Here is a 14,706-nt window from a genome sequence, read left to right on the forward strand (position 1 = left end):
CAAAAAATTACCTTAAGTCTAATTGACCTGAAAGTCAAGGAAGTCTAAAAACAGATATGATGTATAGAACACGATTGACAGAAGACCTGCCATAGGAGGATATCAAGAACACCATTCAGGAAGAAAACAAAGAGCCACTTTTTTTATAAATCATTTTATTGGGGCTCATACAACTTATCACAATCCATTCGTACATCAATTGAGTAAAGCACCCTTATATATTCATCATTCTCAAAATTCTCCTTCGACTTGGGTTCCTGGAATCAGCTCATTTTCCTTTTTCCTCCCTCTCCCTCCCCCCTTCCCCCACCCTCACGAACCCTTAAAATTTATAAATTATTACTCTATCCTATCTTACATTGTCTGGCGTCTCCCCTCACCCACCTTCCTGTTGCCCATCCCCCAGAGAGGAGGCTACATGTAGATTCCAGTAGATCGGTTCCCCCTTTCTACACCCCTTCTCTCCCAGTGTCGCCACTCTCACCGCTGGTCCTAAGGGGCTCATCTGTCCTAGATTCCCTGTGTTTCCAGATCCCAACTCCACCGCTGTGCATCCTCTGGCCTAACCAGGTCTGCAAGGCAGAATTGGGATCATGCTAATTGGGGGGGGGGGGGGGAGAAGCATTCAAGAACTAGAGGAAGGTTTTGAGTTTCATTGTTGCTACACAAAACCCTGAGTGACTCCTCTCCTCACCACTACCCCTCTGCAAGAGATGTCCAGCTGTCTATAGATGAGCATTGGGTCCCCATCATGCACTCCCCTCATTCGCGATGATATAATTTGTTTTTCCTTGCCTTTGTTGCTTGAAACCTGGTCCCATTGGTCCTTCATGATCACATATGTTGGTGTGCTGCTTTCATGTGGGCTTTGTTTCTTCTGGTCTAGATGGCTGCTTGTTTACTTTCAAGCCTTTAAGTCCCCAGACGCTATATCTCTCAATAGCCAGGCAGGATCAACCTTCTTCACCACACTTACTTATGCACACATTCATCTTCAGCGTTTACGCGGGGAAGGTGATCACACCATAATGGTTTTTGTTCTTTGGTGTCTGCTACCTGATCCCTTCAACACTTCGTGTTCACTTAGACTTGTGTGCTTCTTCTCTGTGGGCTTTGCTGCTTCTGAGCTAGATGACCGCTTATTTGCCTTCAAGCCTTTAAGACCCCAGATGCTATATCTTTTTGATAAAGAATCATTGTAAAAAAAGAAAGAACCAAGTGGATATCATATTAGACTTTGAAACATGTTGAGAGTCATGGAGTAGTTAAGGCAAATGGATGAAACAAGGAAATTAAAAAGGTGAACACGAAATTTCTAAGAGCAGCACAAGAGAGTAGAGTAAAATATTATAAGGAAATGGGGAGGGACCTAGAATTAGAAAACCAAAAAATGATCCAAAAGCTCAGCATATCTTCAATGAAAAGAACTTAAAAAAATTCAAGTCTTAGGTTAAAAAAATTATTTGTCTCCGTGGAAACTATTAAATGTTGCAGTGAGCATCAGAAGAAGGTAGAAAGAATACAAAGAGTCTCTATATCAAAAAGAACAAGCCAGCATTCCACCATTACAAGAGGTAGCACATAAGCAAGAACCAATGGTATTGAAGGAGGGAAAAAATGTTGCATTTGAAAGCATTACAAGGCTGTAGGAGCTGATGGAATACAAATTGAAGTGCTTCAGTGAATGGAACCCTATAAGCACCCTCCCTCCCCCACTGCCGTGGAGTCAATGCGGACTCGTAGCTACCTACAGGACTGGGTAAACTGATCCTGTGAGTTCCTGAGACGGCAACTTCTTTATGATAATAGAAAGCCCTCTCTTTCTATCTCAGCGCTGCTAGTAGTATTGACTTGTGGAGTTTTCCTATTGCATCTCAGAGTAACCACTACACTGTCTGGGTTGCTCACTGGAAGCCCATGCCAGGATATTTGGCATGATATTTGCCTACTGACAGGAAGAGATTCATATTTGTTGTACCTATTCAAAAGAAAGGGGAACCAAAAACTGCTCAAATTGTAAAACGGCCTCATTTATATAACACACAAGTAAAATTTTACTCAAGTTATTCCAAAAATCATTGCAGGAGTACATGGACAGGAAGCTGCCAGGGATTCTGGCCCATTTCAGAAGAAAACATGGACGAAGGAATGTATATTATGGCTGGTGTTAGATGGACATTGACTCAAAGTAGAGAGTACCAGAGAGAGGTGTATTTGTGATTTTTTAGCTATGTTGTCATTAAACTGTGTGGATTTTAACAAACTTTGGGTTACTGTTAGAAGAATGGAAATTCCAGAACACTCCACTGTGTTCCTATGGAACCTGTAAGTGGAACTAAAGGCTGTTATGGACCAGAACAAGGGAATAACTCATGGTTTAAATTCAGGAAAAGTGTCCAACAGAGATGTACTATCTCACCATACTTTTGGATCTGTATGCTGAGCAAATAATAAGAGAAGCTGGATTATATGAAGAAGAATTGTGGTATCAGGACTGGAGGAAGGCTTACTGACAAACTAAAATATACAGATGAGACAAACATTTTTTGCCGAAAATGGAAGAGTACTTGAAGTACATGCTAATGAAAATCAAGGATTTCAGGCTTCAATATGGATTCTAAGTCCATGTAAAGAAGACCAAAATCCTCAAAAATAAGTAACATCATGGTAAATGGGAAAACAATTGAAGTTGTCAAAGATTTTTACTTCTGTTGATCCACAATCAATGCTTATGAAAGCAGCAGTCAAACGATCAAAAGGCACATTGCATGGGGTAGATCTCCCTTTAGAGTGTTGAAAGGCATGCAGATTATTTTGAGGACTAAGATGATTCTGGTAAACAGTAGTATTTCCAATCTTCTCATAGTATGCGAAAATTGGACCTGGAATAAGGAAGACAGGAGAAAAAAAATGCTGAGTTGCTAGCAAAGAACACTAAAAGTACCATGGACTGCTAAAAGGACAAATCATTCTGAAGGAGTAAGGCCAGAGGGTTCCTCCGAGGCAAGGATGGCAAGGCTCTTTCGTATGTACTTCGGACATGTTGGCAGGAGAGACAAGCCCTTGGAGAAGGAAATCATGCTTGGAGAAATAGAGGAAAAATGAAAATGGGAAGGGCCCTTGCTGACATGGATTGACACAGTGACTAGGACAACGGGCTTAGGCATAGGAACAATTTTCAAGGTAGTGCAGACCCAGTAGTGTTTTGTTCCGTTGTACATAACGTCTCTGTGTGTTGAAACTGAGTAGATGCTATCTTACAACAAAACAACAGTATGTGTTCTGTTTACTATTTTAAGAGTCATTATTAAAAGCTGTAATATTTATTAGGTGATTAATCAAAAGAAACATGGTTGATATTATATAAATATATTTACAAATACTTTTTTGTTACCTGTTGATATACCCCTAATTCATGGCAATACATGAACCCCCCACAAAACTCTGCTTGGTCCTGCAGCAGCTCCATCATTGTTTGCAAATTGGACCCTTGGAGATGATATGTAGAATTCCCTGAATAGGTCGTCAGGCCTTTCTGAGTTGCAGTCTCAGAGTCTCCCATGGGCCATGCTACTTTGTCACAGTGTCACTATGAATTGGATTCAACTGGAGTCAGTGAATTTTTTTGTTTTGTTTTGAAATATTGGTTACATTTAAATTTATTCTTGTGAGGAATAGCTTTTATTGAGCAACTTTGAGAAATTAAAAATAGTACATTAGGCACAGAGACAGGTAAGCACAAACAGCAGACAGATTCCCAAGAAACCCAGAGAACACTGGAGAGGCTGAGAAAGAATTCTTCAGCAGAGACGAGAGAGCATATGCCCTTAAAGTTGGTTCCCTGAATTCAGACTGCTAGTAGCCAAAGTTATGCAAATATATATATATTTAAACAAATAACATCGTATTTATGTTACAGTAACAGTAAAAAATTGAAGAAATTAGTGATGACATGGAGAATTTCCTTAAAGCAGCTAGTTAACAGGAGAGCATATAAGGGCATTAACAAGTTAGAGAAGGTGCAAATATTCTAGGAAAAGCTTTACCTCAGCTAAGTATATAAAATATACAACATTTTCCAATATTTGATATGTCTTTTTAAAGCTACTACTTCCTAGAAACATTTGTCAAAACATAATGAAGTTATATATATGTACTACATTGAAGTATGAACTTCCACAAATTGCTTACATTGCCTAAGAATATATGTGATTATACCATTTATTAAACAGCAACATTGTTGTACAATAAAATATTCATGTAATAAAGAACTAATTGCTGTAATTAGTAGAAAATGTAAGATATTCATTCTTTTCATTGTCTTTGTGAAAGGAAAAAGAAAACAATAAAGAACATGATTAATATTTATCAGATTTAATGTATTTTTCATTCAAATAAGCGTGCACTAAAACCGTGATGGATGTAATTTTAATCTGCTCCTAGTACAATTTTAAGTGTTTTGATGGATTTTTATATCTATGCTTTTAGATTTTCTTGTATATCTTGCCCATTTAAATTGACATTTCTTATACAGTGCTAGGTGCTATTATGAAAGTAAGAAAAATAGATTATCTTTTACTATTGCTTGTAAACATTGTGTTCTCCTGCTATAATTTCTGATTTCCAATATTCAGAGGCAAAATTTGGTTTTAGCCTGGCACAAAAATTCATTGTCCTCATAACTTATCTAAAAAGAGATGAAATGTCAATTTATTGGGCCAAAGCCTGACCAACCTCTCTCTTAAATATGATCGTTAGTGCACCATGGTACCATCAACAAAGAAGTAGATCTGTGAACATAATAAAAAACTTTTCAGTAATTTCCTCTTACTGTTATGGGAGATAATAGCCCACACCTTCTGCTATAAGTGTTGTATATTGATCCAAATTTTTAATATCATTGTGAATTTTTAACAGTTTATGAGCAAGACTGCTAAATCCAGTCTCAGAAAATCTCAGAGGCAGCTCGACCCTACAGTCTCACTGTGAGCTGGAATTTGCTAGCAGTGTGTTTGGGTATTACCAAACCTTTTATTGAATGCATATAGGTGGTAATAAACCATGAGCAATGTGAAATAGAATGAGATTAATGAACAAAATACATTACTTAGTCATAGTTTAGTTTTATAGTTTAAAATCTTTACAATTGTAACCCCATTGTAAAGTATAAAAATTTTAGACATTATATTTTAATTATACATCTCTATATTATTAGCTATATATTTTATGACCTTGAGCAAATAAGTTAAATTAATCTCACTAAATATCAGTCATTCATTTGCAAAATGATGATGATGATGATTATAATGATAAAATAATAGAGACACATCTCTCATGGGTTTTGATGAGGGTTTAGTAAAATAACATACACATAAGGATCAGCTTACTGCCTAGAAAATTCTAATTATATAATAAAAAGTGAAGTGAATTTTATTGTATGATAATATTAGCCATTTTAAAACTATACATTTTGGTACATTGACTATTTAAATAGCATTATTTTTCGTATATGTAGTTTTGGAACATGAAAATATTCAGAAAATGTAAGGATGTATTTAAACACATAATATTGTTAGTTGAGAGGGTCCCCATTCATAAAATTTCTGTGAAAATGTATACCTTTTCATTTACCTTGACTTGCTATTTTACCATACAAAGGACTTTACCTCTCAGCTAGATTCTATAATTCATTACAATGGCCACACGGAATTCATGGTCAATGCCCATTATTAGATGGTAGAAATACACAGGTTAAATTGGGGTAGATATGCTCAGAATAGAGTTGTTCCATCAGTACATGTTAAAAAGTTATTTCAGCACCGCTAATAAATGCCCAAAGGGCATGACACACCACTGTGAGCCTCAAGCAGAAGCACTCAGCGCTAGCTCCATGGATCAGTGAATCCACAGGCACCCCACTACACAAGCCATGCTGATGCATAAAACAACTGCTTTACTTGATTTGTGCCCTGAAAAATCCATGGCTTTGTCTCATGCCCAGGCTCCTGATTCTGCTGTTGCTGCCCCTGCTGTTCTGTCTCTGTCAGTGCAAAGGCCACAGCCTTCTTTCTTTGTACCTTTAAATTCTTGTAATTAATATATGCCGTGTTACTCCAGTTGACTAGAAAAACAAATCCAGAGAGACTCATATGTATAAAAGAAAAAGAGTTCTATACAAGAGTAGTTGAATATTGAGAAAACATCCCAGCCAAGTTTAGATCAAGTCCATAAATCCAATATTTTCCCAAATAGCCGATACCAATCTATAAATTCCTCTTCAGACTCACAAAACACATGCAATGACACCAAAATGCAGGACATAGGACAGTGGGTGGGAAGTCTTGTGGATCCAGTGGTGTGGTAAGCATCGCAGCACTGGCATGGGTCTCCACATGGTTCCTCTGGCTCCAAAGGTCTGGCTCTATAAGCCTCTCTCCATGTGTCTTCTTCACTGGGTTGTCCCTGTGTCCTGCCTCCAGTGAGCTATTTATCTTAGTGGCTGCAAATGAGGTCATCAAGATACTACCTAACTGACAGGCTAGACTCCACCCCTTCACACTGAATCTTCAAATTGACACTAAATTATGTAACTACCACAGACCACCCCTTGTTAATTTCACACTTTCACATAACTCTTTAGCCGTATATAATTTTCAAATAAACAATAATAAAATCATATCTGTACCTAATAGGATAAAACTAAAATGCACACAACCCAATATGTGCCACCCTCATTTAAACATAACAAAACAAAAATATCCTGTGCCTAACAATTGCAGTTAAGTAACACCTACACCTTATTCCTATACTACTTTGAATATATTCCCAACATATGAAAGTTTGTAAGCCAGCCATTTCATGCCTTTAGCCACCCCAGTTTGGGTATCCAATTTCTATACTGCTCACTTACAACCACCCAGAGCTCTGAGGAAAAAATCATATTCCTTGATGTGAAGAATTTTCATTCTAGTTGGAACCTTGTGAGTCTGCATCCAAAAGCAAAGTCAAATCAGGACAGGCCCTCCATAAAGTGTGCAGCAGTATGCATCAGCTCACAGGCTCAATAATTGTTTCTTCACCTGGTCAGGTGCTGGTCAACTCAATGTGGGCTGCCTCTCTTAGCCGCCCCAGGATGCCCATTAGTCGCCCTGCCTTTAGACCATGGCCCCATCACAAATTTTCAACAAGTTGAGCCCCCTTGCGGTAGGTCATGAACTTCAGACCATTCAAGCCCCTCTCATTTTCTCCTCTAGTTCCTATAAACTAGGTGCACAGTTGTCAGTGGCCAAACTCAACCCACCTTTTTATGGCTGCTTTTCTCCCACGTCCAGTCAGCAAGTAGATCCAGATTGTCACCTAGAAAGCATTTCAGGCTGCCAGAGGCTCCCTTTAATATTCAGTCCAAGAGAGTTTTCATGTTTCCAGATTTTTTCCAGCTTCTGAAAAAATCCATTAGTTCCAACTTCCAAAAAACTAAAAACTTCCTTTTTTTCTTCAATCTGTCAATAATCCTCAGGCCAGTGGTTCTCAACCTGTGGGTCATGACCCCTTAGGGGGTTGAATGACCTTTTCACAGGGGTCACCTAGACCATCGGAAAACACATATTTCCGATGGTTTTTGAAACCGAGACACCTAGCCTCTATCTGTCTAATGGGGGGGAGGGTCTCCCAATGTGCAGATACCAGTATCTGGTGTGATGACATCATTGCACCAACCCTGTCACATACACCCCCTACAAATACAGGTGCATGTGACGGGGTTGGAGCCATAATGTACTCATGTGGCCCAGGCACACATGTGTAGAGAGCAGATACTGTGTAGAAAGAAACTGCTGTGTTGAAAGCAGCTACTCTGTTCAAAGCAACACTGTGTTGAAAGCAGCATTATTGGAGGTAAAATGACATTTCACGAATTATAGTTACTGGATAAATGTAAAATCATATACTGTAAAATCATTAATGACTTCAAAAAAACAAAAATCATATCTGTATCATGGGAATTTAATCTGGATACTGATCAGTCTTTTTATATTCACCTGTGGTTGATGTGTATACTACCCCTTTGTGACAGTAACACATATGTTAAAATACAACAACACAGAGAATGGTAAATCACAGGGAGCTTTAATGAACTGTATTGACTGAACTATGCCACATATCATATTTTGTATTGTTAAAGCTATTGCTATGTATGATTTTCATTAGCAAACCATCCCATGACAATGGATCATATAGAACAACATTGAGAAAAGAAAATATAATGAGGACTTTTACAGTTTGGTTTTACCTGGATAATTACAGCAGGAATTGAAAAAAAACTGCAATGTGTTATTTGTTGGGACATTATTTCAGCTGAATCTATGAAACTGAACAAACTAAAATGACATTTTGATAGCAAGCATCCAAGCTTTGCCAACAAGGACACCAACTATATTAGAAGCAAAGCTGAGCAAACTGAGTAAAACTGAGCAAAGCAAAGTAGAAGCAAAACTACTGCAAATTATATATATATATACATACATACATATATACATATACACACATATGTACCATGGGTGTACATGACACTTGTGGCATGTACCACCAAAAAACATAGCAGTCATTGAAGCTTCATATTTGGTGGCACTCAGAATCACCAGAGCTATGAAGCCTCAGACAATTGTTGATGGTTTACTGTTGCCAGAGGCCAAAGACAATGTTCGAGTTATGATTGGAGACAAATTTGATACAACTTTGAGTGCAATTTCGTTATATAATGACACTGTCCACCAAAGAATAGATGACATGTCTGCTGATATTCTTTATCAGGTTATCTGGGAAATTAAATCTGCTCCATTTCCAATATTTAGCATCCAGCTTGATGAATCTACAGACATTGCAAACTGTAGAGTTACTGGTTTACATGAGATATATTAATGATGGTGACTTTAAAGATGAGGGATTTTTTGGGATTTTTTTGCAAACCTTATGCAATGACAACTACTGCAGGTGATGTATTTGACATAGTTAGTTCATTTATGAAAGAGCATAAGATCTCTTGGGGAAAAGTTTGTTTTGTTTGCATACATTGTCTCCAGCTATGCTAGAGTGTAGAATTGGATTTCAACATTTAGTACTGAATGAGTCACCAAAAGTCATTGGACTCCCTGTAGGATTCATCAGCAAATATTAGCAATGAAGACGCTGCTGCAAGAATAACAAGAAGAAATGAAAAGTATCATAAGTTCGCTCAGTTTTGTAAAGGTGATCACTTTAAACAGTCACCTGTTTTCAGAACTGTGCACCTAGATGGATGTGCTGAATGATGCTCTGCTCTTTCACACTGAAGTGAGATGGTTGTCAACAGGAATAGTTTTGAAATGTGTATTTGAACTTCATGATGAACTCTGAACATTTTAAATCAGACAGCAAGACTGCAGTTGGAAGCACTTGTCAGCGATCAAAGTCAACTGCAGAAAATAGCTTACTTGGTTGACATCTTTGCCATCTTGAATGAGTTAAATTGATCACTGAAAGGACCAAATACGACATGCCTCTATTTGTCTGAAAAGATCCAATTATGCCAAATGAAACTTCAGCTTTGGCAAAAAAAATGGATCAAAACTAAATGTATATGTTGCCTTCCTTATCTGCTTTCTTTGAGGAACATGTCAATGAACCAGACAAAAGGATTATGATGATGATGTCTGTGAAAGAACACTTGCACGTGCTTGTAGATGGAATTTCATCATACTTTCCAAATCTACCTGACACCCCATTTGCACTTGCCAGAAGCCCATTCACAATCAACATTGAAGATGTTCCTGAGACAGCACAAGAGGAGTTCATTGAACTTATTAACAGTGATGCAGTGAGAACTGATTTCTCTGCAATGCCAGTTACAAAATGCTGGATCACGGGTTTGCACTCATATTCCATTCTGTCTGAGACTGTATTGTGCCTTCTCCTTCCATTTCCAACAAATCTTTGTGAAACAGAGTTTTCCAGCTTGATGGTTATTAAGTCTAAATACAGAAGTAGACATTGTGGAAGATGATCTGTGTTGTGCTCTTGCAAAGACTGCCCTGTGAATTTCTGATCTGGTGAAAAAGAAGCTATCTCAACCTTTGCCCTGACGTTGGCTTTTTATGCATACTGTCGTAAATGTAGCACTGAAGTTTACTGTTGCTATATTAAAGTTGTTAACCATGCTACATCATGCTTCAAGACAAAATATCATTTATTTCTAATTATAAATAAATATTTCAGTATATATAATTACATATTGTTTTGTGATTACTCTCTATGTTTTAATTATGTTCAATTTGTAACAATGAAAATGCATCTGGCAAATCAGATATTTACATTTGTTGCATAACAGTAGCAAAACTATAGTTATAAAGTAGCAACAAAAATAATTTTATGGTTGGGGTTCACCACAACATGAGGAACTATATTAACAGGTTGTGGCATTAGGAAGGTTGAAAACCACTTACCTAGATAGATCTCTTTGAATGCAAATGTCCCAAATACTTGAGAACACTGGGTAGGGTTTATCTTTTCAGAGACTTCATTGCATTTGACCTTAACCCATTTAAAGATCAAATTTTAATGTCTCAAGATAAGTGGGCTTACAAGCTCTCTATTTTCATACTTCCCATCTTCATTTATATAAATCTTTATATCAACAATAAGCAGAAGAAATTAGGATAAACAAAGTAGAATCAGATACTAAACTCAAATCTTAAAATAGTCATGCCCAAACCTCATTTAACGCATATAAATCCTTATCTAAACTCTTCTGTTGATATAAAATATGGGATTAGGCCTCTGAGAGTATCAAGCCCAAACCAAGCTTTCTGGCAATCATTTTGGCTTTCTGTTAGTCATTTTCCTTAAACAGCATGGTCTCTGATTAATTCAAGCAGTCATTTTTACCCCTAAGCTCAAAATATACATTAACAACATTTAATTTTGCCATTTCAGACAGGAATAACCAAGACTACAACCAAACAAAATCATGAAAACTTTAACTTCCTATATTGTTTCCAGAAAACAATCCAGTAAACTACATGGACCTACCTGACCTCTGCTAGCCAAAAAAGAAACACTACCTTGAGACAGAGGTTGAACAAACACCTATTCTCCATCTTTATGATTTGTTTCTCTGGTACCCCACTCCTGGTACCAAAATGTGTTAGTCTGAGTAGAGCAGAGAATCAAATTCCAAAACATACATATGTGTACAACAAAGAAGTTTCTCAGATGCATATTGAGAAAGCATCCCAGTCCAGTCCAGATTACGTCTATAAGTCCAATATTAGCTCATATGTCTGATACCAACCTATGAAGTCCTCTTCAGGCTCACGGAGCACATGAAATGATGCTAAATACAGGAAGATCACAGGCCAGTGGGTAGGAAGTCTGGTGAATCCAGTGGTATGGTAAACATCTCAGCATTGGCAGTGGTCTCCATGTGGCTTCTTGGATTGCAGAGGTCTGGTTCTATTAGCCTCTTTCCTTGTGTCTTCTTCACAGGGATGTCCTTCAGGGAATACTCTATCCCACCTCTAGAAGGCTATTTATCTCCTTAGTGCCTGCAAATGAGGTCATCAAATTCCTTTGTTCCCTTACTTGTCAACTTGTTAATTTATAGCTCATGCATTCCAAAGCATGTTATGTGACGAAAGTTAAAATAAGGTTCAAAATGATTTCAATATAATTCTTAGTGATTATTGTAAGAAAGCTGAATTGCTAACAGCTCAAAACTGTTATAATTACCATACTTCAATATATATTAGATAAAATATAGATATTCCCAAATTAATTTTCAAAAGGCTGTCAAGCAGTTTTCCAACAGTTGTAAAGTAAGTAACTTCCTAGACATAGTCCCAATATGATATGCATGCGTTTTTATCCATATTGTATGAGAGGAAATACTTGTGCATTTAGGTATTTATTTCCATTCATACATTTTCTAATATTATACTCTTTTGATTAGAAATTATATGGTTGATAGGTGATTTATTGTATATGACAAAGGCATCATTTTCATATTTATCAATTTAAAATAATCAATAGAAATGAATTGTTTTGAAAATTGCAACATGGGAAAAGAACCAATAATCAGGAAACATCAGTCCATATCCTCTTTTATTTATCCATTTTGTACTTGAAATGTCGCATTATCAGAATATGTCTTCATTTGGTGGAAAGAGTAGGCACTCTATTCTAGTTATAGATTGTCATTAAAAGGTAGCATGTATTAATAAATTTCTGTGTGAATAAAATAATCTCATTGTAAGTTAAAAAAGTAGTTTCTGCTTTGATGTGTGTTTTGTCTCCAACATATTGCAAAAATTTCTGGTTCACCAATGAATGTTTACTTCTGAGTATTAAAAAAGAATAATTTGTTCATATACAGTAAAAAATACGACCAGTACAATTAGTGACATTATTGAAATAATGCAATAGTGTGTTTGATGAGCAAATACAAAATGAAATGTGAACTAGAAGGTTATTTGTTTACAGGGATTTGTCATATGACTATTGCAAGACAATTATGCATAAAGTCACATTATACATATTGTGTGGTTTTCAAAATATATTTTATTTGTTTCTTGTAATAATACTTCCAATTCAGAAAAGCTTCCATTTTGTACATATATGAGCTAGTAATGAGAGTAACAATTTGAATAACAGCAACAATATAAAATATTTATTTAATGTTTATTATTTCTTAAGTTCTCATCATCTCATTTACTCTAATTAGAAAACAATGAATTAAGCCCCCTTTCAAACTCAATGAAACACCTGAGCTCCAGAGGATGCCTAGGTTGAATAGAGATGTACAACCACTATTTGTCAATCGATGTGTTGTGGTATGCTGGCTTGCATGCTACATGATGCTGCTACCTCTGCTCCCAGTAATTCAAATGCCAGCAGAGTCACTAATGAAACACGGGCTTTGGAGTATCTTATAGATTTATATTGCCATGGATAAAAGGCCTAATGATCTGATTCCAAATATGACAATGAAAACTACATTAACTAATACAATGCTAAGTGAGCATTCTAAATTGGAAAGGTTAACCAAATAACACAAAAATGAACTAAAATGTGTCAACAATTATCAAGATGATTGGTAGCTTAAACATTTTATTATGTTGTACTTAGGATCTGACAAAAACAGCTGATGATAGCAACTATCAACACCTCCACACAGCTAAACAGCGATAGAAACATCTCCCTTTAAGCTACATGACTTTCAAGCCCCTGGATTTAAGTTTCCACTATGTTACTTACGCATGTGAAAATAAAAATAGATTAAGAAAATGTTATAGTTTGTTGAAGAACATTGAAACTATGATGGACTTCTAGAAGAAGAAGCCATTCTTTCCTGGGTAAAGTAGAGCCAGAATGCTTGTTAATTTAAGTTTAATCATCTTTATATGTTTATTAAGTTACAAGGTGGTGATTGCTTTTCGATTAACAGGAAAAAAAGAAAGAACTAGCCTTAACCTGATTTTATAATTATTTTTTCTCAATTATTTCTTATGGCTAGAGCTATCTCTACAGCCCACTTTGTCAGTGGTTACTGAGTGGCAAAATTCTCACCTACCGTAAAGGAGACCTGAGTTCAATTTCTGACCTGTGGATCTAAGCAACAGCTACCACCCATTCACAAATCGAGGGATTTATTGTACCCATGTGGTTGAAATGATGTTAGCAGTGGTTCCAGATTAAGATGGACTAGGAAAAGAGATTTAGTGACCTCCTTCCAAAATATCGGTTATGATGACTCTGTGTATCAAAATGTTGTTGTGTATAGAGTTAACGCCTTAGCTACTTAGTGCTGCTATATAAAAAATTAAAGATGAATTTTAAAAAAAATTAGCTATACTTCATTTTATTGGGGGCTCGTACAACTCTTACCACAATTCATCCATCCATCCATTGTGTCAAGTACATTTGAACATTTGTTGCCATCATCATTCTCAAAACATTTTCTATCTATTTGGACACTTAGTATGAGCTCCTCATATTTCTCCTCCCTCACCTACATTCCCTCCCCACAAACCCTTGATAATTTATAAATCATTATTATTTTCATGTCTTACACTGTCCCATGTCTCCTTTCACCCAGAAAGGTGAATATCATAAACCGTTTTTTCCTTACAGTTTAGAAATCTAAATTTAGCACACTTTCTCTAGAGAAAAAATATTCTCACACTGTTGGATCTGGAGAAATATTCTGTGCCTTTTCAACATCTGATAGTCTATCTGCCTTAAAGAGATTTACATTTATACCAACATTAATCTTCCACTGAGTCCAGGAAGTTCTCAGTTCAACAATCCCAAGTCAAAGTGAAATGGTGTAATATTGGGTTCCTATCTTTGTGGTAGTCAAGTCCTCAGACCTATGGTCATTTATTTATGCGCCCTTCCACTGGAAGCACATATCTATGCCAAAAAAATTTGGAGGGCAGCTACTTGGCCAACAGACTGGAAGAAATCCATATTCATACTCATTATGAAGAGAGGTGACCTAACAGAATGCTCAAAGTATAAAACAACATAATTGATATCACATGCAAGTAAAATTTTGTTGAAAATCATCCAACAATGATTGCAGCATTGACAAGGCAACACGGCGATTGACAAGTGCATTGACAAGGCGATTCTAGAGACTCAAGCTAAATTCAGAAGTGGATATGGAACAAGGAA

This window comes from Tenrec ecaudatus, chromosome 3 (assembly GCF_050624435.1).
Source record: "Tenrec ecaudatus isolate mTenEca1 chromosome 3, mTenEca1.hap1, whole genome shotgun sequence".
In the NCBI taxonomy this organism is placed as follows: domain Eukaryota; kingdom Metazoa; phylum Chordata; class Mammalia; order Afrosoricida; family Tenrecidae; genus Tenrec; species Tenrec ecaudatus.